This window comes from Lactuca serriola, chromosome 1 (assembly GCF_051521515.1).
Source record: "Lactuca serriola cultivar US96UC23 chromosome 1, Lser_US96UC23_V15, whole genome shotgun sequence".
NCBI classification, from domain to species: Eukaryota; Viridiplantae; Streptophyta; class Magnoliopsida; order Asterales; family Asteraceae; genus Lactuca; species Lactuca serriola.
The window spans coordinates 71,886,703-71,914,095 of NC_136408.1; positions in this window are offsets into that span (position 1 = coordinate 71,886,703).

Consider the following 27,393-nt stretch of genomic DNA (forward strand, 5'->3'; position numbering starts at 1 on the left):
GAAACATCCGAAAAATACAGTCTGAAAATTTCGTTTGAAATTAGTAATAAAACGATATTCATCAATTGTCATATAAGAATCATAAAGAATGTATCTCAAAATATCTTAACAACTGTCAAATATATATCAGAGTATAGACATCCCAGGCTGAACAAATGGTGTGTGCACTGCAATCTTTCCGAGCTCCTCTTTTGAAAACTGAGTACCCGAAACCAAAACTGAAAACCATAAGCACGAAGCTTAGTGAGCTCCCCCAAACTACCACATACCATACAATAACATATAAAGCATCTACTGGGCCTTGCCCACTACATTGGACCGAAATCCGAAAACTAACCAGGGCCTTGCCCTCTGCATCAGACCGAAGTCCGGAAAATGCATCGGACCGGAGTCCGAAACTAACCAGGGCATTGCCCTCTGCATCGGACCGAAGTCCGGAACTAACTGCATCGGATTGAAGTCCGGAACTGACTGCATCGGATCGAAGTCCGGAACTGATTGGGACCTTTGTCCCCTGCATCGGACCGAAGTCCGGAACTGATTGGCACCTTGTCCCCTGCATCGGACTGAAGTCCGGAACAGACTGAACATAACATGGCATAAACATATCAACTAGCATGAATACATATACTGCATACTGCATCAGAACAGAGTCTGGAACACATAACACAAAACATGATTGAATCACAAAGACATCAAACACTCTAACTACTGCATTAGACCGAGGTCCGGAACTAACAGAACATAGCATAACATAATCGTAGCATATAATATAAACACATATACTGCATACTGCATCGGACCATAGTCCGGAACACATAACTCATTTGTATCACAAAGACACCAAGCATATACTGAACTACTGCATCGGACTGAAGTCCGGAACTACTGCTAACTAAACGGGCCGACATTGTGGCCGTAGACCCGTTCCTACTGGAAGGAAACTCACCTCACACTGCTGAAGTCCCGTAGACACAACCCCACACTGCTGAAGTCCTGCAGACTCAACCCTAGCTGCTGGATGACAGATTCCCGAACTGTCAACACCAAAATAACACCCAATTAATAATTGGGTTCTAACACATAACTATAAATACATGCTTTGGATAATTACTACATTACCCATAGCTTGGCTTACCTGAGCCCAAGGCCCAATCCATAGGCCCAAAGTCAACTAGGGATCAAAGCCCAACATATGGCCCAATTTTCCAAATTTGGCCCAAACCTATACATGGACTTCCCTTAAGGCCCAATTGTTCCATCGAGTCCAACATGTATCATTCTAGGGGCCCAATATCATACAACCATCTAGGCCCCAACTATGGCCCAATTTTCCAAATTGGGCCCAATCCTTCATATGGGCCTTAACCTAAAGCCCAACTAATTACTCTAGTCCATTTAATTATTCTTGGATGGCCCAACACAAAGCCCAAGTGAAATTAGGGTTTCACATAAAATGACAATTAGGGTTAAGCGTTTCTCACTTAACCCATTAAGGGCTTAACCCACTAAGGACTTAATCCACTAAGGACTTAATCCATTAAGTCCATTATTTCTTAGATTAATTTATGCCAATGATTGTTATTTAATATTTCACTTATTAAATAATTCTCGTGTGTGTCTTGATAATTTCTCAATTATTAGGATTTTCTTAATTATTAGCCCATTAAGGACTTAATCCATTAAGTCCTTTACTCTACTAGATAAGTTATATGGAATAGTTGGGATCAATACACAATCCAAACCCGATGACCCAAAAGTGGGTCCAAATAAGTCCAAGGCCCAAATACTCATAATTAGGGTTTTCCACCCAAACATGGCCCAATAGGCCCAAAACTAATCTCTAAGCCTATTACGGTTTGCTAGCGAGGCACCACCCACTACCACCTCGGGTAGTGGTGGTCAATGGCAGCTTGCGGCGGCTGCCACCACCTTACGGTGGTGGTTTGAGTTTCTTATCATTAATCTTTGATAATTACAATTACAATGCTTAAACCACAACTAAACACACACACTACTAACACAAATACACACATAATAAAATACGTCTCTTGCTCGGGAATGCACACGACCACCCACTTCACGGTGGCGTACGGAGGTCCGATAGCAACAGCAGCGGCAAAGCAGCGGCAGCCACCATTTCCAATGGTGGTGGTGGTTCCTGTTCATAATTCACACATACTACGTCATAATTAATAAACACACACACACACACACAACCACCTCCTACAGTGGCTGGTGGCGGCAAATGGGCAGAAAAAGATGGCAGGGGGCGGCAGCCACCATGGTTGGCTGCCATGGTGGTTGCTTGCGATTTCCGGCGGCCTAAACACACTCCCACTTGACTGGACATGCGATCCTTCGTCACTCTAAGCTGAGCATGCACCGAAACATACCTCGACACACATACTAAGCCTCCATCCTTATAGCGGAAGATGGTAACCAAAGGATTGAACGGAAGGGAAACTGTTCGGAGCAACAATGGAGACGGGGCTCGAGAAAATGACGAGGGAGAAGAGGAGAATGCATTACCGGCGGAAGATATGCAGCAGCTACACGAGCTCGTTGGTCTTCTTAGCCCCCGATGGCGGTAACGCGTGAGATTTGGCTCCGAAATCAGGCTTCTCCCTGCACCTCCGGCAACAAAGCATGTGGTGGTGGTGCTCAACGACGTGGCAACCGACGACCCTATCTGATCGGAATAATGAACAACGGAGAGGTGGTGGCGGCTGGAGAGAGAGTGAGTCATAAGGTTGGCGGCTGCATCATTTAGGGTTAGGGTTCGCATGGGTGGAGTAGGGTGACGGGTTTAATACCCGATCACACAACTTTGAAATCAATTAACATCTTTGGTCCCTCTAATCCGATTTTTTTCAATCTTGCTCCTTTATTTACACTTTAGACCCCAGCTCCTAAATTCTTTTCAATATAATCCCAAAAGTTACTAAAAAGCCCCTCCTCCACAATTTATTCTCAATTTGAATCCCACACTTACACTTTTAGTCCATGACTCCATAAAATCTTTTCAATTTAAATCTATTAATTACTAAACGTACCCTCGCTTCTAGAATTCTTCCCAAAACAACTCCAGAACTTACTAAACAACCCTCCACTATTAAAATTCTTCACAAAATTAATCTGGGGATTACATTTATTAATTTATTTAAATAAACGGGGCGTTACAAACCTAATCCCCCATATCTCCTTACTTAACATGGTGCACAATCGATTTTTCGGGTGTGCTCTTCAAGAACAGTCGAATTTCTGGGTTTGTTTCTAGAACTTAAATTGATTTCTAAATCTAAAAAAGCTTATGGGTAATAGGTTTTCAAGAACAACATATTTCTGGAAAATCAATTTTGCCTGTGTATTTTCATCTCCTTTCTAGGTTTAGGTTTAGGGATTGAGTTAGAAGAATGGTGGAGGAACATATCATTTTGGTTTATCGGAGGCACTAGTGCTTATTTGGCTGATGTTCTTCAAAGATTTATGAAAGTGGTCACCAGAATCAAAATCTCGTTCACATTGAAAGGGGTATGTACGGTCACTCTCTATCCCTCTCAGTCAAATACGAAGTCGTAGTCATACCTTTGGTGCCAATCTCTTATAGTCTCATCTGCTCCCTACGTCATCTCTCACTGCTCAAGTCGCACCATCTCTTTGTCTTTCTACTCCGACTGATAGCTCCAGGGGGCGACGATCTTCTGCTCCTCCGTGCCTCTAACCTCCATCCGTTACTCACACACAATAAGCCTGCTTAGAATTTGATTTGTTCAGATCAGTTTTACAATTATGCTTTAATGTTTTGGTTATTCTCTCGTTCCAATGTGGTTGTGTTACTGTGTGTTAATTGCTAGCTTGTTGTGTGCTTTTGGTCAGCTGGGTTCATCGATTTGCTTTGCTTGTTTCGATTTGTTTAAGTTTCATTAATTTGAATGTGGGTTATTACAAGGATACTGTTAATGAGAGAGAGAGAGAGGTATTTTTTTTCTTTTATTAAATAAAACAATAAGAAATTAACTAAAAGAAAATAAAAAAGAATTGTCTAATGGTATATTCGTCATTTTAGATTGTGTATGGATCAAAAACACACAAATATATCAATCATAGGGACCAAAACTGCACAAGGTATCCAAAATTGGACCAATGATGCACCACCAATACTTTTTAGACCAAAACTACATAATTTTACCAACCATAGGGACTATTTTTGCAATTTTGTCTTTTCATTTTTTTATTTATTTAAATACATTTCTAATTAAAAGAAAAATAAAAAAGAAAATTCTCTCTCTCCTTTCCTCATTGCGATACCTAACTCCAATTTTGAAAGTGTATCAGATGAAAATGATGAAGATCCAAATATTACCCAAAATCAAAATCCTATTTCAACACTCCACATATTTGGGGATTTTTCTTCCCATTTCTTTTGGTGAAAATATAAGGAAAAGGAAAACATAAAGAAATCATCATCAGTAAAGACGGGTGTTTTTTTATCCATATTTTAACACTCCACAAATTTGGGGATTTTTCATTTTCTGATTAAAATCCTCACCAGTCCCAACAATGAAGTTCGGGAAATAATTTGCTTCATATTTGATTCTAGAAAAGACGAAGAAGGATAAAGATGCGGGTTCTTCGGATCCACAGCAAACCCGAGCTCCGATTAGGGTTTCGTCGTCATTTCTATGAAGATCCGATTAGGGTTTCGTCACTGCTTCAGATCTATATCTCTCACCTTTAATCTAAAAGCCCTCGTTGTTGCTGCTATAAAGATCTACTATGAAACCCTCATTCCTACATACGAGACCAGATTTTCCTCTACTTCTATTGTTGTTTCTTCTTCGTCGTCGTTGGGTTCATTGCAGTGATGGTAGCGAGTGGATACGACGTTGTTAAAGTAGATATGTCGATGGTGAAGCTAGTGTTGTTATAGGGATGAGAATTTGGCCCGAAAACCCAAACCGAACCGAAAACCGAACTGGACTAAACCGAATTAGACCCGAATAAGCAATTCGATTCGACTTTCGGGTATCTATATAAGGCTTATTCGGTTTTCGGGTTACCTGAATAAGGGATTATTCGGTCCAAAAGGACCGAACCAAATATGAAAAGTCACATTTTTTTTCCTAACATGATTGCTTATTCAATCTTCTTTTCTATCGATTGTTACCCAACAAAACCCACGTAATACACCAAAAGAATCAACGTAATCGAATTCGATCATCCATATTACACCAAATCGACAAGTCGACGACATTACTCTTTGATCGATTGAGGTTTTCCTCATCCTTGCGACATTACTCTTTGATCGACAGTTGCGTCTACTGCCCTTGCGACTTACAATAACCTGGAGTCATTGATCGATCATCACCGGTTCAAAGTTCAAACTTCAAAGTCCATTCACGATAAGAAAAAAAAAAAGTCGGCCCTTGCCTCTGGAAAAAATAATCGTCTCATCATCGTTGTTTTTCTAGTTTCTACTATGATCAATCTCCATTCAAGTCATACAAAATACAATATTTATAATCACATTGTAAATGTTATTTGTAAATGTTATTCGGTTTATTCGGGTTATTTGGCTCCTTAATCATCTTCTACATGTTATTTGGGTTATTCGGGTCGGAACCGAACCGAACTAAATAATACCCGAACCGAACCGAACCCGTATTGCTTATTTGGTTCGGTTTTCGGTTCATACAATTACCCTTATTCGATTTTCGGTTTATTCGGGTTCGGTTCGGTTCCGACCCGAATAACATCCCTATGTTGTTAAGCCAGCATGGAATGTTGGAATTAGAGAGTTGTAGATGATTTATTGGTTCATAGGTTGTAGTGGGGTTTTCGTTTTGGTGTGGGTTTCTTTCCTCACAGATAGAGGAAGGGTAGAGAATGGTGATTCATGTGTGTGTAGGTTGTAGTGGGGTTTTCGTTTTGGTGTGGGTTTCTTTTGTCACAGATAGAGGAAGGGTAGAGAATGGTGATTCGTGTGTGTGTGTGTGTGTTTCTTTTTTTTTTGTCTTTTCTTTTTAATTAGAAAATGACCAAGTAATTAAAAAAGTGAAAAAAAATACCAAGGGCAAATATGTTTTTATAAAAGGTTTTGAAAATTTTCGACCAAACTCGCAACAAAATCTAACTTTTGGATCATTCTTTCACTTTTATCTATTTACTTTTTGGTCCCTTAGTTTTTTTTGACAAAAGTGACAAAATGGTCCCTATGGAATGTCAAAAATTGTCATTTTGGTCCAAAAAGTTTTGGATTGACATTACTGGATTGACTTTGTTGCAAGTTTGGTCAAATTTGTTTTGAACTTTTTTATAATGCCGATTTTACTCTTACTTTTTTTTAGATTTTTATTTACTTGATTAAAAATAATAAAAAAGAAAATATCAACCCTCAACCCACCTCCTACTAATCTCCAACCCAACCTATTTCTTCTAAAATACTAAATCGTCTCTCTCTTTCTCTTCATTAGTTGCCCGACCACCACCATCAGTGGTCACCAGAGCTGCACCTTTTCGCCGAAGCACCACCAATTTGAAGCCAGATCTTTCGCTGGAGGGTTTGTACTTCGTCGCCCGAACATCTTTGTTTTCACAGTAACCCTCTCCGAAGACGTAGTTTTTGACCGTCGATCTAATCTGAGATTTTCGTTTGTCGGAGATAACCACTGCTGGCGCCACCCTCTCCGATGACGTAGATATAGAAAAACTAGATTTGCAAACATTTTCGTCGGACCACCATCCAGTCGATCGCTATTTCTTCAAAGATCTTAGTTCCATCGCTAAGAACCTAAATGTCACCACCCTTCTCGTCGAACCACTATCTTTTTGCCAAAACCGACTCTTCGTATCAAGGAGGTGGATTTTTAGGGTTTGCAGATATGAGAGTGAGAGGGACAGAAAGGTTAGCAGATCTGAGAGAGGGGGAAAGAAGGGTGGTGATCTGAGATTACTATCCTATATCACCGAAGCTAGGGTTTATGACAGATCTTGACAACGGCAACAAAGTTAACAGTTTCAAATCCAGTGATGATGACGACGTTCCAAATCAGAGAATGTAGATGGTGGTGTTCTAGATATGTCAACGACGAAAATAGGGAACGAAGATGAAGATGATGGTCGTGTTCTAGAAGGGTGGTTGATGGTAGTTGTTGTAGAGATGACTACGACGGTGGCTGATGGTGGTGACAATAACGGCTGACGGTGGTGTGACAACGTTCATATCTTTTGGAAAGATGGAGTTGATAAATTCCTTATATGAAAAATGGAAGAATATAGGCATTAAGAGAGAGAGAGAGAGAAAAAGAGAGAGAGAGAAAGAGAGAGAGAGAGATGAATGAGGGGGTTAGGGGTATTTTATTTTTATATTAAACAATAATAATAATGACTAAATAGTCATTATAAAAAGGTTCAAATTAAATTAAACTAAACTCACAACAAAAATCAAAATTTTGAACTAATTTTATACCGTTAGTGATAGTCCAAAAATTTTTGGCTTAAAGTTACAATTTTCGAGTATCATACGGACTATTTTTAAATTTAAGTCATTTTTTTTTAGATTGGACCAAAAGTTTTAATAGTAACTACCAATTTGATCACTTATTTTTCTTGTATGGCCCTTATTCTTTTTGTATAATACTTAAATTCTAGGTAGATCATAAGACCCACTTTAAGCCTTATTAACTTCCTTCCTAAATATAACATGCAATAAAAAGTTTTACAATCATCTTGTATCTAGAATCCAACCCAACCAATAATCTATTAAAAAACTATTTAGTTTCTTGTTTACAAATATAACTAAATTCTAACCAAATTCTGTAGTTTATGTAGTTTATTAGCAACATAGCGCAACCTACATTTTTGTAGCACCCGGTTCCTGGTTTTGAGGAAGAAGGGGAAGTAGATCAAGCGGAAGGAAAGGAATCCAGGCATCTTTGCACTCTTTCAGCAGTTCCTTTGAGCCGGAGGATTTCCAGAGCAGCAGCAGCATCAGTAGGCAGTTAGTTCCCGATCAGATCAGCAGCTACTTCGAAGTGAGTTACCTTCCAGTAGCGGTGGGTCTAAGGCCACAACGCCGACCCACCAGTAGGAGACGTATGGTAGATGATTGTCTTTGTGATATCATCTAGGTTTACTACTACCTGATATGTTATATGCTAGCATGATACGTTGTATGTGATAGCAGTCGAGTTCGGTTGTTAGGACCGAAGGGTAGTCAGACACCCCAGATACGTCTGACAGTATATGATGATATGTTTGCATGCTGGCTTGTTATGTTATATGCGATAGGGGTAGTATGAGGGGACCAGTCCCTGTGGTCGGTTGTTAGGACCGACGGGTAGTCAGCACCCTAGAATGGCTTGACATGGGTAGTCAGCACCCCAGAATGGCTTGACACGGGTAGGACGGCACCCCAGAACGGCCGTACCGGGTAGTCAGGCACCCCAGAATAGCCTGGCAGTATGTATGTTACGTGTTTGTATGGTATGTGGTACGACGGGGGAACTCACTAAGCTTTGTGCTTACAGTCTTCAGTTTTGGTTTCAGGTACCTCCTCAACCAGGGGAAAGGAGCCGGCGCGGTAGCAGCATGTCACACACACACTCTCTGGTTTCCGCATTTACGAGCTTCACTGGGATTTCTACTCTGATATTTTGATTGAATGTATGAATTGACTTTTAGACATGGTTCACTTGTGTTATGATTTGATAAGACAATGTTTTTAATTTTTAATATTTTCTAAAGTAATGTTTTTAAAACGAAATTTTTGGTCATGAAAATTGGGTCGTTACAAGTTGGTATCAGAGCCCTGGTTTGAGGGATTCGGACACACCTTCGGGAGTGTCTGAACTCAAATCGAGGGATTAAAAGATTTTCTAAAAGAAAATGTTTTCTAAAATTGAGAAAAGAGTTTTGAGAAAGAACAAAGTGTGTGATGTGCGCGACCGACCGAGCTCAAGTAAGTATCCCCAAAGTACCCGTACAAGTTTATGTTATGTTTATCAGCTTTTGTAGAACAACATGCTAGAATAGGACTAAGGATCTAGGAGTGATGCCTTATGTGCCTGCTTTATGTGTTCCAGTTGTATGGGAACTTGCATGCTAGTAGTTGAGTAAACAGTAAGTAGGATAGCCTGCTTAGGTTATGCCTGGTAGTATGAGCTTAGCACTTTATGCTAGCTCAATTCCTGAGAGTAGATAGAGTTAATTGAGATTGTTACCCTTATCTGAATGCTGCTTGCTTCGTGCTACATGGGACTCTGAATAATGGGAGTTAGCCATTAGGCGAATGCGTCACGTCACATGTGATCAGGGTTGAATAATCTTAGAGTGTCGGATTTGATCCTACTGCGCAGCTCTTGTTTGAGTCCAACCGTTGTAGGGACGAGTCGGGTACTCGAAGGATTATCTGAGCCTCGTCACATGTGATGGTATTCGGGTAATGGCTAATTGGCATTACAAGGAGGCCTGCAGCAGCTGAGGACTGGTTAGAGTGGAACTAGAGATTTCCCTAGGGCAAGCCTAGGATGAGTATAACAGTAATCAGCAGTAGTGAAAGGGATCTGGTGGAGTCGAGGCATTCCTTGAAGAAGGTACGGATAGACGTGGAAGGTAGTATGGGCCCGTACTACTGAAAACAGAGGATCCGTACCCGAACCAAGGATGGCCAAGATAAGACCAGGGAACTTGTAAGTAGATGTGATCCCTCAGGGAGTATCAGTATCACTAATGATTGTTGTGATGTATTGCAGAATGGTGGTACTTCGATCGAGGCCGGTAGATGGCGGTTCAGGAGAGGGGTCAGGTTCGGGATCAGGATCCGAGCCGGTGGATGAGGGACTACGCGAGTTCATCGCGTCAGAGATCACCAGGGGTATCCTTGAGTCGACTCCCATTATCTTTGGGTCGATCAAGGAAGGGATTATCGAGTTGATGGAGGATCGCCTCAGGGCGTTCAGGAGCGACATGACATCTGGCCAGTCGGGATCTCGCACACTGTCCTTTAAGGACTTCAGGGGCAGTGGTGCGCCGGATTTCCATGGGGTGAAAGACCCCATTGCTGCCAGGCGATGGATTGCAGACATCGAGTCTGCCCAGTTGACTAGCTTCTGCCCCGAGGGGTCGAAGGTGAGGTATGCAGCAGGATGTTTACGGGACCGAGCCCGGGATTGGTGGGAGTCAGTGGGTGACTCGTTGGGAGCCTCAGCTATCGAGGCTATGACCTGGTCGGACTTTGTGACCAGGTTCAGGGCAGAGTTTGCGCCGGCGGTCGAGCTTCAGCAGCTGGCCAGGGAGTTTCTTGACATGAGACAGACGACGGAGACTGTGGCGGAGATCACCGCCAAGTTCCGGGAGAGGGCTTTGTTAGTGCCCCAGTATGCCGGTGACAAGGACATGAGGAGGACTCGTTACCATGATATGCTATGAGCTGACATCCGGGAGCATGTTAGTTTTTCGGCTTGCCCTACCTTGGACTCTATGATTGCCAGGGCGAGGGAGAGGGAGATAGATTTGGAGCACATCCGGAAACAGAAATTAGAGGAGGGACAGGCAGGGGGGGCTTCGGGGAAGAAGCCCAAGGGATCAGATGGTAGGCCGAAAGGCCAGTCAGGACCGAGCCGCTGTAGGAAATGCGGCAGGCCGCACGAGGGGGCGTGCAGGATGGGATCATCAGGCTGCTACAAGTGCGGCAAGTCCGGGCACATCAGCAGGGATTGCACTGCTCCGGCAGCAGTTATTCAGACATCAGAGTTGCTGTGTTTTCACTGTAACCAGAGGGGCCACAAGAAGGCCAATTGCCCCCAGTTGACAGTTTCAGCGCCGGTGAAGGCGCCAGCTCCAGCGACCCTGCGGATCACGGATGGCCGGCAGGGCAAGTCAGAGGCTTCAGTGGTGAGGAGCCGAGCATTTCAGCTGACTACCGAGGAGGCACGCGCCGCAACCGATGTGGTGACGGGTATGATTCTTTCCCTCTATCTTATTTTTATAATGTTATGTTATTGATATGTGCTCTGTATGTATACGTATGCATTAGGATCGTTCCATGTGAACGGCCTCCCAGTTCAGGTGTTATTTGATTCGGGTGCGTCCCGATCATTCGTTTCCCTTGCGCTTAGCAAGAAGTTTCATGAGCCATCAGGCGAGTTAGATTGCCCTTTGGAGGTGGAGATTGCTGATGATCGATCGGTGCGAGCATCGATGGTATTTCGAGATTGCGTGCTGCATTTGTTCGAGGAGCGCTATTTGGTAGATTTGGTTCCCATACCGTTGTGTGGGAACAAGGCGATTATAGGCATGGATTGGCTGAGCCCTAATGGGGTTGTGATAGATTGCGCGCAGAAGCTAGTGCGGGTCAGGACCCCAAGTGGGGGAGAGTTAGTGATTCATGGAGAGAGGCCCCAGTGTGGACCCGCTGTATGTTCAGCAGCGAGGGCTAGGCGCTACTTTCAGCAGGGATGCGCAGGATATGTCGCGTATGTGATGGATACCCGGGAGGCGGGTAAGTCGACAGTGAGCGAGGTTCCGGTGGTCCGAGACTTTGCAGATGTTTTCCCAGAGGAGCTTCCTGGGATACCTCCGGAGCGACAGGTGGAGTTCAGGATTGACCTTGTTCCTGGTGCGGCTCCGATAGCCAAGGCACTGTATCGGTTGGCTCCTCCCGAGATGCAGGAGTTGTGTACGCAGCTGCAGGAGCTGCTAGACAAGGGATTTATTCGTCCGAGCAGTTCGCCCTGGGGAGCCTCGATTCTGTTTGTGAAGAAGAAGGACGGGTCGCATCGGATGTGTATAGATTATCGGGAGCTGAACAAGGTAACAGTGAAGAACCGTTACTCGCTTCCGAGGATTGATGACCTCTTTGACCAGCTTCAGGGAGCATCTTGGTTCTCCAAGATTGATTTGCGTTCGGTTTATCATCAGATGAGGGTCAGGGAGGAGGATATGCAGAAGACCGCGTTTCGGACGCGCTATGGCCATTATGAGTTCGTGGTGATGCCGTTTGGACTCACCAATGCTCCTGCCGCGTTCATGGACCTCATGAACCGCGTATGCAAACCGATGTTGGACCGGTCTGTGATAGTCTTTATCGATGATATCTTGGTTTATTCCAAGACTCGGGAGGAACATGAGGAGAATCTGAGAGAGGTGTTAGAGACCCTGAGGAGGGAGAGCTTGTATGCCAAGTTCTCCAAGTGTGAGTTTTGGTTGCGCGAGGTGCAATTTCTTGGACACCTCGTCAATCAGAACGGGATTCTGGTCGATCCGGCCAAGGTCGAGGCCGTGATGAGATGGGAGGTTCCGAAGTCTCCATCTGAGATTTGGAGTTTCCTGGGATTGGCAGGCTACTATCGGAGATTTATCCAGGATTTCTCCAAGATAGTCGTACCCCTGACGCGGCTGACGAAGAAAGTCGTGGTCTTTCGGTGGGGACCCGAGCAGCAGGCTGCATTTGAGACGCTGAGACAAAGATTGTGTGAGGCGCCGATCTTAGCCCTGCCAGAGGGCGTAGAGGATTTTGTGGTTTATTGTGATGCGTCCATTTCTGGGTTGGGCGCGGTACTGATGCAGAGGGGGCATGTCATTGCCTACGCTTCGAGGCAGCTCAAGCCTCACGAGGCGAACTACCCGACGCACGATTTGGAGTTGGGGGTGGTGGTCTTTGCCCTCAAGATTTGGCGGCATTACCTCTACGGGGTTCGATGTACCATCTACACGGACCACAAGAGTTTGAGGTACCTCATGGATCAGCCGAATCTGAACATGAGGCGGCGTCGATGGTTGGACGTGGTGAAGGATTATGATTGTGAGATCCTTTACCACCCGGGGAAGGCCAATGTGGTGGCCGATGCGCTTAGCCGCAAGGCGGCGCCGATCAGGGACTTTTGCATGAGGATGACCGTGGTGACTCCCCTGTTGGAGCAGATTTGGGAGGCTCAACAGGAGGCTATCAAGGAGGAGCATCGGAAGAGCGAGCGTGTGGTGGGTCAGGTTTCCTCCTTTGATTATGATAGCCGAGGACTTTTGACACTACACCGTAGGGTGTGGGTGCCGTATCACGGAGGCGTGCGCCAGATTTTGATGGAGGAGGCGCATAAGTCCCGATCGGGATGCGACGAAGATGTATAGGGATCTTCGTCTAGACTATTGGTGGCCCTGCATGAAGCGGGATGTGGCATGGTATGTCGAGCGATGTTTGACCTGCAGGAAGGTCAAGGCCGAACATCAGAGACCACATGGCAAGATGCAGCCGTTGGATGTTCCACTGTGGAAATGGGAAGATATCACGATGGATTTTATCACGAAGCTTCCCAGGACCGCACGTGGAGTGGATTCGATTTGGGTCATCGTGGATAGATTGACCAAGAGTGCTCACTTTATCCCGATTCAGGAGAGCATATCGGCTGAGAAATTGGCCGACATCTACATCAAGGAGATTGTGGCACGGCATGGGGTGCCAGTATCGGTGATCTCGGACAGGGATGTGCGTTTTACTTCCAGATTTTGGAAGAGATTCCATGACGAGTTGGGCACTCGTCTGCATTTTAGCACTGCCTTTCACCCGCAGACGGATGGGCAGAGCGAGCGGACCATCCAGACTCTGGAGGATATGCTGCGGACGTGCGTGCTAGACTTCGGTGGTAGCTGGGATACCTATCTTCCCCTGGCCGAGTTCTCCTACAACAACAGCTATCACGCGAGTATCGACCGCCCTCCCTTCGAGATGTTGTACGGACGGAGGTGTAGGACCCCGATATGTTGGGGTGAAGTTGGCCAGAGGGTCATGGGGAGCACCGAAGTGGTGCTCAAGACGACCGAGAGGATCCAACAGGTCCGGAGCAGGCTTCAGACTGCTCAGAGTCGCCAGAAAAGTTATGCCGACAAGCGTCGATCCGATTTGGAGTTCCAAGTCGGGGATATGGTTCTCCTGAAGGTGTCGCCCTGGAAAGGCGTCATTCGATTCAGGAAGCGGGGCAAGTTGGGCCCGCGATTCATCGGACCGTTCAGGGTCGTAGCCCGGGTGGGCAAGGTAGCGTATAGGTTGGATCTGCCAGCCGAGCTCAGCCAGATCCACAGCACTTTCCATGTTTCTCAGTTGCGAAAGTGCCTAGTGGACGATTCCTGCAGTAGTACCTTTGGAGGATATTCAGGTGGATGACAGTCTGAATTACATTGAGCGCCCAGTCGCAATCCTCGACAGGAAGTCGAAGGATTTGAGGAACAAGAAAGTGGAGCTAGTGAAGGTGCAGTGGCAGCACCGCAAGGGTTCGGAATGGACTTGGGAGCCGGTGGACGAGATGATGGAGCATTATCCCGAGCTGTTTCAGGATCGAGCAGCAAACTTCGAGGACGAAGTCTAAAATAAGTGGGGGAGATTTGTAGCACCCGGTTCCTGGTTTTGAGGAAGAAGGGGAAGTAGATCAAGAGGAAGGAAAGGAATCCAGGAATCTTTGCACTCTTTCAGCAGTTCCTTTGAGCCGGAGGATTTCCGGAGCAGCAGCAGCAGCAGTAGGCAGTCAGTTCCCGATCAGATCAGCAGCTACTTCGAAGTGAGTTACCTTCCAGTAGCGGTGGGTCTAAGGCCACAACGCCGACCCACCAGTAGGAGACGTATGGTAGATGATTGTCTTTGTGATATCATCTAGGTTTACTACTACCTGATATGTTATATGCTAGCATGATACGTTGTATGTGATAGCAGTCGAGTTCGGTTGTTAGGACCGAAGGGTAGTCAGACACCCCAGATACGTCTGACAGTATATGATGATATGTTTGCATGCTGGCTTGTTATGTTATATGCGATAGGGGTAGTATGAGGGGACCAGTCCCTGTGGTCGGTTGTTAGGACCGACGGGTAGTCAGCACCCCAGAATGGCTTGACATGGGTAGTCAGCACCCCAGAATGGCTTGACATGGGTAGTCAGCACCCCAGAATGGCTTGACACGGGTAGGACGACACCCCAGAACGGCCGTACCGGGTAGTCAGGCACCCCAGAATAGCCTGGCAGTATGTATGTTACGTGTTTGTATGGTATGTGGTACGACGGGGGAACTCACTAAGCTTTGTGCTTACAGTCTTCAGTTTTGGTTTCAGGTACCTCCTCAGCCAGGGGAAAGGAGCCGACGCGGTAGCAGCATGTCACACACACACTCTCCGGTTTCCGCATTTACGAGCTTCACTGGGATTTGTACTCTGATATTTTGATTGAATGTATGAATTGACTTTTAGACATGGTTCACTTGTGTTATGATTTGATCAGACAATGTTTTTAGTTTTTAATATTTTCTAAAGTAATGTTTTTAAAACGAAATTTTTGGTCATGAAAATTGGGTCGTTACAATTTTGTTAAAAAAAATATGCAATTTATGATTAATTTTTATTCTATATAAATTATTAAAAATATATAAAATAATAATTTTTTTAAAGCAAATAAATTTTGTATTCTCATTATTAAATAATTAAAATTTAAAAAAAGATCATGTTCATCGTTCATACTTAATAAAACAAATAAACCAAAATACAATAATAACATGAATTATAAAATTGCAAACACTAAAGATACAAACTACGTAATTAATTATCGATGGCAAATTTTGTCATAGATATTTAATAAAATATTTTTAGAATATTGTGAGCTTCTTTGTTTTGGAGGTGTTCTATATTTGTCATATAATAATCGGATAGAAATTAGAATATTGAACTATGGTTGTTTATGATCAATAAAGATTCTTCTTTGCATGTTTTTTTGGATAATAATGTATAAAATGATTTCTACAATAAACAAGAAACTTATAAAGGAAGCAACACAAAACAATCGCTGAACCATGAAGCTAGATCATAGATACCAAATAAAAAATAAAAAATAAAAAATCTATAATAAGGTTGGCTGATTTAAAGGTTTTTAATGCCCGTGATGACTAGACCTGACAATGGGGCGGGTTTAGAGCGCATCGACTTTGATCCAAATCTTTTTAACAAATATCAAAATCCGATCCAAATCTTTTTATTTACTCCTTATATTCATGATTCTTACAATGATTCACTAGATCATTTCATATTCTGTATTTTTCATCATAATCAACACCACTATAATAAGTATCAGAGCGGATGTTCTTGATTTGATCAAAAATTGATCCATGATGACATTTTTGATTTGGTGATTCTTCATTGTTATTTGATCTTCATGTTTTAGAGATTTTTTGTATTCTAAAAATCGAATTGTTCCGTAATTCTATTTATAATTCGATTTTCTTCACTAGAATTCAAGTGATTTTTGCTTTCTCTCTCTAGAAAACTCATTCAAAATCACTTTCTCTCTCTAGAAAACTCAAGATCTTATTGATTGATCAAAGATGGTGTACTTGTCTTTTGATTCTTGGGTTATGATCATTGAAGATGTCAAATACAAAGTCAACGAAAATCAATTCTATGGATTATTGTTGAAAGGTGGCTTGATTTCATGGGATACTATGGTTTCTTATGGAGGTTTGAAGGATGATCATGGAAGATCGATTTTTCAACCATTTTCGAAGATTAGATGTTTGCTTGAAATCATCATGAATATGTTATCTTGGTGTGGAAATCAAAAGGAAGGAAAAGAAATAGAATTATTGAAAAAGGAATCTTTTTCTCTTATTGAAGACCCAAATGATCTTCATGTTCTTAAGTATGTTGAAATTCAAGATTACAGAGTTCAATGTGATGTTCTTGAAGTTCATGATAAGAAGATTCAAGTTGATTCTCATAAAGATGAAAAAGATTTTTGCTCGATTAGAGTTCAAACCGATGATATTTTGTGTTCTTGTGATTCGTTTGAAGGAATGATTCCTTATCGAAAGCTATTAATCCAAGAAATTCACAAATATCAAACTCCAAAAGATATGATCCAAACTTGTCAAGTTGAAGTTGTGGAAAATGGGTTTGTTCATAAATTCAAATCTTCAAGTTCCAAGAAGATGAAAATGAAAAAGAAAAAGAAGAATAAACGTAAAAACAAGCGGGTTTATTCACAAAAATCATCAAATGTTGTTGTGATGCCGAAATTCATGAAGCAAATTTTGGTTCCAAAGCAACGATCTCCAAATGTTGCATTGAATTTGAAGTCAAAAACCAAAAGTGTTGATGATTTTTGTGAAGTTGTTCTTAGATCATTGAAGAACACGAAGAACGAGTTTTACAACACACATCGTAGGTGATACAATGTTTAAATTAGAGATTTTCTCGTTTCAACAAAAGAACCAAGATCTTCAAATTTTGATTCGTTAGTTGCAAATGGAACTCGGATTGTCAAAAAAGTATCTCAAATTCTCAAGTGGATTCCAAAACGTCCATGATTTCGATATGTGTTTTGCATTTTTCATTTTTGACCGTTTTGTTTTATTGGATCAAATCCGCTTCAACCCTATTTATTGATCCAATTATTTTTTTTAGATCAAATCCCAAAAGTCAAAAAAGCCAATCAAAACGAATTAGTTACTGTTCACACGGTTATTTTCTGCCCATGACTCACCTTGATCCATGTCAACTATTTGATATTATTCATATTTGAAAATTAAGCCCAATGTTCATTTTCTTCGTATACATCCTTTTCAGCCCAAATATATCCAGGTACAGTTTATTAAAATCGAATGTGTCGATGATTCAACAAAGACAAAAGTCAAAATTAAACGAGTCAAATAAATCGAAATTTACTCTGGTTCAACTGATGCTCATTGATTGAATCAAAGTCAAAAGTTATATTGGAATCGTTCGATTTGTGCCTTACGTGTTTGACTGTCTTGAAATCAAGTTCGATTGTAGTTGTTTGGAGTCGTTCTTAGGTGGTTGCATCTGAAAATCGAACGAGTTTTTGATATGTTGAAATCTTTGAATGATATATTGGGATGTTGCCTGGAGTCGAAGTTGAAATTGTATTCGGTTATGTTCAAGTCAAAATCAGTGTTGATGTATTGTGTTGATTTCAAATGTGACGAACGGATTGTGTATATTTAGAATCGTATTTTGACTGTGTTGGAATCGATTGGAATCAAATGGTGTTTACTGGGAGTCGATTGTATTGTGGTCAAGGGATGATGAAAATCGAAGGCTAGAAATTTCGACATGTGAAGGTAGTTCGAATTTGACTGAGTGGAATGGTTCGACTCGTGCATCTGGTGAGTTCAATATGCGAAGGCTTGGGTTGGAGTCAGTAATCGATGTCGAGGTCTTAGTATTGAAGGATTGAATGTTGATTTCGAAGGGGAAAGGCTTATTGATTTTGATTTTGATCAGGAAGACTTGATAACGAAGACCTGGAATCAAGCTTAGAATTCGATTTTGAAGGATATCGATGGATGGAAATTTGACTGGTGATTGTTTGTTTTGTATTGGAATATTCATCAGAGTATAAATCGAATGTGTTGAATGATCGAATCTAACAATTGGAACTTGCTTCGAAATTCACTTATGGAGCTTACAAATCGAATGTGTTGATATCGATGATTGAGTTAATTTTGTTTTCGAAATAATTGTCTTGATTTGGGTTGACAACCAAAAGCGAAGGATGTGTTTAGGAATTCGATTTTTGGGGTCTCACGTTTTTGATGTTGATGATAGCAAGTTCGTTTCCGAAGGGTTGTACACGGTTCGTTAACGAGAAGTGGTGTTGGTTCGTTAGCGATTGTTTGGAGTTCGTTATCGAGGGTTCATACAAGTGTTCGTTGTCGAGGTATTGTGACTGAAAGCGAACATACGCTTTCTGTTACAACGAAGTGAAAGAAGAAAAGAATAGTTTCGAATGACACCTTTGCTCTTTTAACAAAATGGCAGAAAAGGTCCAAATTCGAATTGATGTAAAAAAGTTTGTGAAGAATGAAGAAGTTTGCATTTAGTTCTTGTAGTTTCGAAATGTTGGCAGAAACTACCCAACTTCGAAATAGGACTAAATATTCTGAGAAATGGAGGAATTTACATTTTAGGCCCCTGCAGTTAATGCAAATTAACGTTTTATACCCAGTTTTGCAATTGGGGTAAAGTTTCGCATCTTAGACTGTTTTTGGCGTAACGGGTTCCTAAAGAATTATGATATTGGAAGTTTTGACCCGGATTTTTGAAATTCTTGTAACTCTCACCCAAAAGTCGAAATTTTTTATAAATTTAGAAAATTTTCATGATTGTTTTTCCATGCAAGTTTTTCGTGGTTTCATTTTTGGCACACATCAAGAGGGAGTTATGTGAAGATTATTCATTGGGCGCTTCTCAACCTTAATGAGTTTTATAATCATTTTTTGATTATAAAAAGGGGAGAATGAAGAGAGGGTATTCAAAGCTTCTCGGGTATTTATTTACGGATTTGAAGACCAGTATTACTTTGAGGGGGAGTTGGTCTTGATCGCGCAAGCTCGTTAGATATTGAAGCCGAGACATCTAATCCTAACTAGAGAGAGAATTGTACAAGACCCACTTTGTATTTTCTTTGTAGATCTAATGAGAGCTTAAACCAGATTTATGTACTCCTTATGTTCATGATTCTTATAATGATTCACTAGATCATTTCATATTCCACATTTTTCATCATATTCAACACCACTACACTTGGATAATTTTACGAAAAATGGCACTTGCCAGTGTATTCTAGGATTTACAGGGGCAGTGTCTTTAGTTGCAAAACTACTAAGGTCAATATACAGAAGTTTGTTACAAAAACAGTCATAATCAGAATTCATACCATATATGTCGCTATCCCGTAAGATGTGGTCTTGTAATACCTAATATTGGGCCCTTGAGGCAACAAACTCTCGGGTATGCTATTTCTTTAGCTTCATTAATCTCAAAGTCAACCTCGTTTTCCTTATAATTTTCAAAATAATTAAGGGGACTTTTGGCAGGATCTAAATTTTTATTATATTGTTTGGTTGGAACCTCAGAAATGTTGTATGAATTATAAAAATGATAATTTTTACCCTTTTGAATTATTATTTTTTCTGAATTAAAATGTTTTTGTTTAGTAATTAACCGGACTAACCTCTTGAATATATATACAAACACTACACAAAATTCAAATTAAACAAATATCAAAATCAGACATAAATATTTAACAAATCTATCCAATTATAGCAATCAAAATTGCTTTGTTTTAGATGACATATGTAACGTCCCATTCACAACAAATTTTTTTATTAAGGTAAAACTTCCTAATTATGAAACCATTTTAAGAAAAACTATTTATTCTGAATTACATTTATCGAAATCAGAGTAATATAAATAATGCGGAATCCTCAATGCTAATGGTGCATGTGTACATTTTCGCCTTCGCCTCCCCACGATCACCGATATAACCTGAAACATAAACAACTGGGTAAGCACAAAGTTTATTGATATTTACCTAAAATACCTCATACAACAAACATACTAGCATGCACATCGAGTCCAGAGTCATCAGATTGGATTACCCTGGTCCAATCAATTGTCAGACTGGAATGCCAACATGCAACGGGTCCAATCAATTATCGGACTGGAATACCCAGGGTTTGTTGGCCTGCCGCCTCAACCCAACCGCTCGTCCCAAGCCTCCGTGCCTACGGATTGCAGCCGGCCCACACTAGGTATCTTGGCCTACAACACACAAACAAACAAGGAATAAGCAGGAAAGCCTAGATCAAGATACCCCATGCTATTTTACATGACCACGTACCGTCCTTAAGACACTCCACTAGACAATAACTTGCTTACTGGTAATCTAACCAGTATACCACTACTAATGTATCCTATCACACCAAGATATATATATATATATATATATATATATATATATATATATATATACATATAATTCTAGCATATCACTATTGTTGGAATAGTGTCTAAGGCTGCAACTATATTAGGCAAGTATTTGACCCGATTGTGCATGATCCTTTTGGGTTGCCTTCACCATAGCAACTTGATAGGATGATTTATTATGAGAGAATAGATATTATTAATATATTATGAGAATAATATAAGGAATAATAATATTGTTATTTGATTAATATAAGTCATAGATTAATTAGTATTAATTTGGTGACTTAAAGAGATTAATTAAATAAGAGGGTATAAACTGTCTGTAACGTTGAAAATTTCAAAACAATTTTTTTCATTTAAAAACAGTCGTTTAATTCTTAAAATACTTTGCTTAAAATCTCATTCATAACCGAATTACAAAACGTAACTCCATTTTCACTTGCATAATAAACCAGGATCCTCAAAACATGACTCTTTCTCTGGTGTGTACAATCGAGCCGTTGCCGTCTCGTGATCCTGAGAGAAACCTGAAACACATAACACAAAACATTGTAAGCACGAAGCTTAGTGAGTTCCCCAAAATACCACACATACACATATTAGCCACTCGAGGCTATAACTCTGTGGGTCTGTGGACCCTACTCTATGAATCCTCTGGTTCTAACTCTAGGAACCTTCCGGTTCTAACTCTGTAAACATGCACAACATAAATCACATAGAAATAATGCAGTACAACACATAGCATACAAATACTCTGTCACATAACTCTGGTTACCTACTCAAGGTAAAGTATAGTGAGAAGACTCACCTCGCGTATCTCGATAATTCGCAAATCCCGGAAATCACTCGCGCTCGATCCTCCGAGCTATAATCCTCCTATAACATAATATATCTCTAATTAACACTTTCACAACTAAGGTTGACTACCCCTATCAAGTCAACACTGGTCAACTCTGGTCAACGGTCAACGGTCAACTTTGACCGGACTCGGCGAGTGCACTAGAGCGACTCGGCGAGTCTATACGTGTTCACTGACTTCCTAGGATCCTCTCTTGACACGTCGAGTACTTCCATGACTCGACGAGTTCCACCTGGCATGAATCGCGGGGCCACCACGACTCAACTCGCCGAGTCTCAAGAACAACTCGGCGAGTTCCAGCTTGACTCAGTCCACCTGTCAACCCTCTCTGACTCTCCCTGACTCACTGAGTCAACCCTTAACTCGGTAAGACTACTCACTGAGTGGTTATGGACAATCTTAATGCTTCTCGCCGAGTCTATTCTTCGGACTCGGCGAGTCTAAGCCATGCATGAACTCAAACTCACTCCTGAGGTCAGATCCGTTCTAGTAACTCATAGATCCAGTCCTTCCAAACACATTTATCACGTAAAGTTACAATCTTGGTGCTCATGCAAAGGTCCAAAGGCTTTATTTGATGATATGGTCTCTAGAATGCTCTTCTAAGCTCATGGCCTCCATTAACACTCATAAAGCTTGAGGGAAAAGAGTCTCTGGACCTCTTTGGGTCCAGATCTAAAGCATCAACACAAAAAGAGGCCAATTACTCCATGAATCATTCCACAAAGAAGCCCTAACTCTAAAATTTACACCAAGGGCTGAGAAAGGAACGAATGGTTACCTCAAATGAAGTCTCTGGACTCAGGAATCACTGGATTAGCACCTCCTTTGGTCTCCTCTTGCCTTGATCCTCTTCTATGCAAAATCACCCACAAGTAATCAAGGATCTTCCTCTTTTCTCTCACAAAACGCTCAAGGACTCTTTTAGGGTTCTCTCTGGGGTTGGTGGCCGCAAATGACGGCCATAAGCCCCTTTAAATAGGTCTCATACCCTGAAATTTAGGGTTTCATTAAACAGCATGGACTCGCCGAGTCCACCTTTTGGACTCGCCGAGTCCGGACGCGAACCCTTTCCCAAACCGCGATCATACTCGGCGAGTTTGAGCTCCAACTCGCCGAGTCTCCTCACAAAACACCAAAATTAAGAAGAATAAATAATACCTAGGAATCCGGGCTGTTACAATTATCCCCTACTAGAACTAGACTTCGCCCTCGAAGTCTCGCTCTGCAAATAACTCCGGATGCTGCTCATGCATCTCAAGCTCTGGCTCCCAAGTCATCTTGGACCCCTTACGATGCCGCCACTGAACCAAAACCAAGGGTATCTCCTTTTTCCTCAGAACCTTGATTTTCCGATCTCTGATTGCCACTGGTCTCTCAGCATAATTCAGGCTCGCATCCACCTGAATATCCTCTAATGGAACCACTGCCGACTCATCGGCTATACATTTCCTCAGTTGCGACACATGAAAAGTGTCGTGAATCTGCCCCAACTCTGCTGGCAAATCCATACGATAGGCTACCCGGCCTACCCTCGCGATCACTCGGAATGGACCAATATATCGGGGCCCCAACCTGCCCCTCTTCCTGAATCGAATCACTCCTTTCCAAGGAGAGACCTTCAGGAGTACAAGGTCACCGACCAAAAATTTGAGCTCGGACCGGCGCCTGTCCGCATTGTTGGGTTTTGAGCTATCTAACACTTCCTAAGTGTGCATGCAACCCTAATAAACCTTGGATCTATGTTTGTCTAAATACATGCAAAATAATAATTTTCCAAGGTTCATAGCCTATCTAACATGGCATGGGGAACATTTCAACATAAAAGAGTTAGAAGAGATTACATACCTTTTTGATGAGTTTGATTCTTAAGGAGTTTGAGGGCCAAGCACCAATAGTGTGAATGCCTCAAATGGAATCACAAATCACCACAAACTCTTGGAAAACTTTGAGAGAGTGTATACACACACTAATTTCGGCCACACACAAGCACACACACTAGTTCACTAGTTGCCATTTCATGCACCATAAACATGCTTATATAGTGTACATGGTTAGGGTGAAACCCTAATAACCCATGACCTTTCCTTTTCCAAGGATCCATGGGTTAAAAGCTCCATGGATCATCCATGGACTTCCATCCAAGCCTAGCCCATTAACAAATGAGTGTTAGCCCACACCATATAAAACCAATAGCCCATAATCTAATTAGTCTTCCTTTTAATCTCTAAATTAATTCATAATTAATTTAAGACTAAGACTAATTAAATAACATAACCTCATATTAATATCTTATAACTTATAATATATTAATAAACATATGTGTATAACTCTCATAAAATTATCCATAGATTGTTCGGGTGAAATGCAACCCAAATGGACCATGCCGGGTCGGGTCAAGTATATACCAAATAAGTTATGGACTTAGACACCTTATCCAACAGACTCCCACTTGGATAAGTCTAATAACTCTATTTGCCTATATAACTTCAGGAACCAACCAGCAATCGTAGCTCTCGAAAACTCTGTTGAACTATGAAGCGCCATTTTAAGACAAGTGATCATTTAATCCTCTGTTCACATGATATCAGCCGGACAAACACATGGAACTATGTCTTGCTTATTGTCTGGCAGTTGTTTCTCGATTTCCGATTTGTTTGACAAAGAACTTTACTGAACACATCAGTTTAGTTCTGACCGGGCCCGGTACATGGGTCAACACAAAATCATCGAGGGGCCCAAATATCGCTTCTATTTCTAGAAGGAACAGATAAACTTCGACTCATATGCTTGTTCTACTACTTGTTGAATTGTACACAAAGGCACGTTTTATAACATCAAGTTACTGATGTGTTTACGTGCAATCAATGCACAACCAACTCATAGGTAACAACTCATATCTCTAGGTTTGAAGACTTATATGATATTATCGTCTCACGATCACTCGAGATAAATTCCATGAAGTGATACAAGTGAGTGTGGGTTTATACCAATACTCATAACTTATGAGTACTCATGAATGTTGCAACAACCATTGCCATGTCTAAACACCTTTAACCATCTACAAACCCAATTCATGACAATCTTGATTCATACCTACTTCCGACGTATGACCGATTGTGGAGGTTTGAATAAATTAATTATTCTGGAAGTCAAAACATGCAAAACTGAAACAATAGTAAATAATTGACAATGATAGTAACACTTTACTTATAAATAAATCACAAATTTTATTCATCATCAAACGTCGATTACATTTTACAAGTTTCAGGAAAACTATCTAATCTGTAAAACTAATATCGTCCCTCAGCCCGATGCGCCTCGCATGCTGAAAATGCTTAACCCTCGTCAGTCCGTTCGTAAGGGGATCTGCAGGATTCTCATCCGACGATATCCTCCTTGTCACGAGGAGTCCTTCTTCAATCTTGTGTCTTATGAAGTGATATTTCCTGTCAATGTGTCGGGATCTGCCATGATCTCTTGGTTCCTTGGCTAAGGCAACCGCATTATTGTTGTCACAGAAAATCTCCATAGGTTCCTTAATAGCTGGTACAACTCCAAGGTCTCCGATGAAGTTCTTTAGCCATATCGCCTCCTTCGCTGCTTCACTCGCTGCTATATACTCTGATTCACAAGTCGAATCAGCCACCGTCTCCTGCTTGGAACTCTTCCAAGAAATTGCCCCTCCATTTAAGGTAAGGACCCAGCCTGACTGAGAGCGGAAGTTATCCCTATCAGTCTGAAAACCAGCATCACTATACCCTAATACTCTCAAGTCATCACTCCCACCAAGGGTAAGGATCCAATCCTTAGTCCTCCACAGGTACTTGAGAATGTTCTTTACCGCGGTCCAATGAGCCTTGCCAGGGTTCCCTTGATACCTGCTGACCATGCTTAAAGCAAATGTCACATCAGGGCGGGTACAAGTCATAGCATACATGATCGAGCCAACAGCGGAAGCATACGGTAATTGGCTCATCTCAGCTATCTCTGCCTCTGTACTCGGACTCTGAGACTTACTCAGTTTGGCATTGCTTTGGATCGGTAAATCTCCTTTCTTGGAATTCTGCATGTTGAACCTTTTCAACACCTTATCCAAGTAGGTACTCTGACTAAGTCCAATTAGTCTTTTACTCCTTTCTCTTAATATCCTTATCCCTAGGATATAGGCAGCCTCCCCTAGGTCCTTCATAGCAAAGCACTTCCCAAGCCAGGACTTAACCTCCTGCAAGGTTGGGATGACATTTCCTATAAGTAGTATGTCATCCACATACAGTACCAAGAAGCTAACTATACTCCCACTAGCTCTGACATATACGCAAGACTCATCTTCACTTCTCGAGAAGCCAAACTATTTGACCTTCTCATCAAAACAAAGATTCCAGCTACGAGATGCTTGTTTTAATCCATAAATGGATTTCTCAAGCTTGCATACTCTATTAGGTTACTCTGCACTGATAAAACCCTCTGGCTGATTCATGTACACATCCTCAGCCAACTTTCCATTAAGGAAAGCGGTTTTGACATCCATTTGCCATATTTCATAATCATGAAATGTTGCAATGGCTAGCATAACCCTAATAGACTTAATCTTTGCTACCGGCGAGAAGGTTTCATCATAATCAATACCCTGAGTCTGAGTAAAACCCTTCGCAACCAGTCGAGCCTTATAAGTATGCACTTTTCCTTCCATGTCGGTCTTCTTCTTGAAGATCCATTTGCACCCGACTGTTTTACGGCCTGGTACATTGTCAACCAAGTTCCAAACTTGATTGTCATACATGGATTGTATCTCGCTGTCCATAGCCTCCTTCCATTTAGCAGACTCCGGGCCTGCCATGGCTTCCTTAACACTGCTAGGTTCATCTAAATTTACCAGTGTACTATCGCTGATAAACGTATCACCTTCCGTAGTAATATGAAAGCCATAATAAAATGAAGGTGTGTTCCTAACCCGTGTGGAACGCCTCGGAGATACAGACATGTCAACTTGCTCAACAAGAGTTTCCTCCTCAGGTTGATTGCTAGTGTCTGAGGTTCCTTCACCAATTGCTTCTTGAATTTCTTCAAGATCAATTTGCCTCCCACTGTCTCCTTGGCTTATAAATTCTCTCTCACGGAAGACCCCTCTTCTCGCTACAAAGACCACATTCTCACTGGGTCTGTAGAAGAGGTAACCGAAGGATTTCTATGGGTAGCTGATGAAAATACACCTTTCACTTCGGGGTTCGAGCTTATCATGAGTCTCACACCTCACGAAAGCCTCGCAACCCCAAATCTTGATGTGGTTCAAATTGGGAACCTTCCCAGTCCACATCTCATGAGGTGTTTTGGTAACCTTCTTTGTAGGGACTAGATTAAGGATATGGGCGGCAGTCTCTAAGGCATACCCCCAAAAAGAGATTGGTAGCGAAACTCGACTCATCATAGAGCGAACCATGTCCAACAAGGTTCGATTACGCCTCTTAGCTACACCATTCAGCTGTGGTGTCCTGGGAGGAGTCAATTGTGAGACAATCCCACACTCCTTAAGATAGTCAAGGAACTCGGTACTAAGATACTCACCACCTCGATCGGATCGAAGCATCTTAATGTTCCTGCCCAATTGATTTTCTACTTCCTGTTTGAATTCCTTAAACCTTTCAAAGGTTTCTGACTTATGTTTGATTAAGTAGACATACCCATATCTACTAAAATCATCAATAAAAGTCACATAATACCGATTAGCATCCCTTGTGGCGGTTTTGAATGGCCCACATACATCAGTATGTATCAG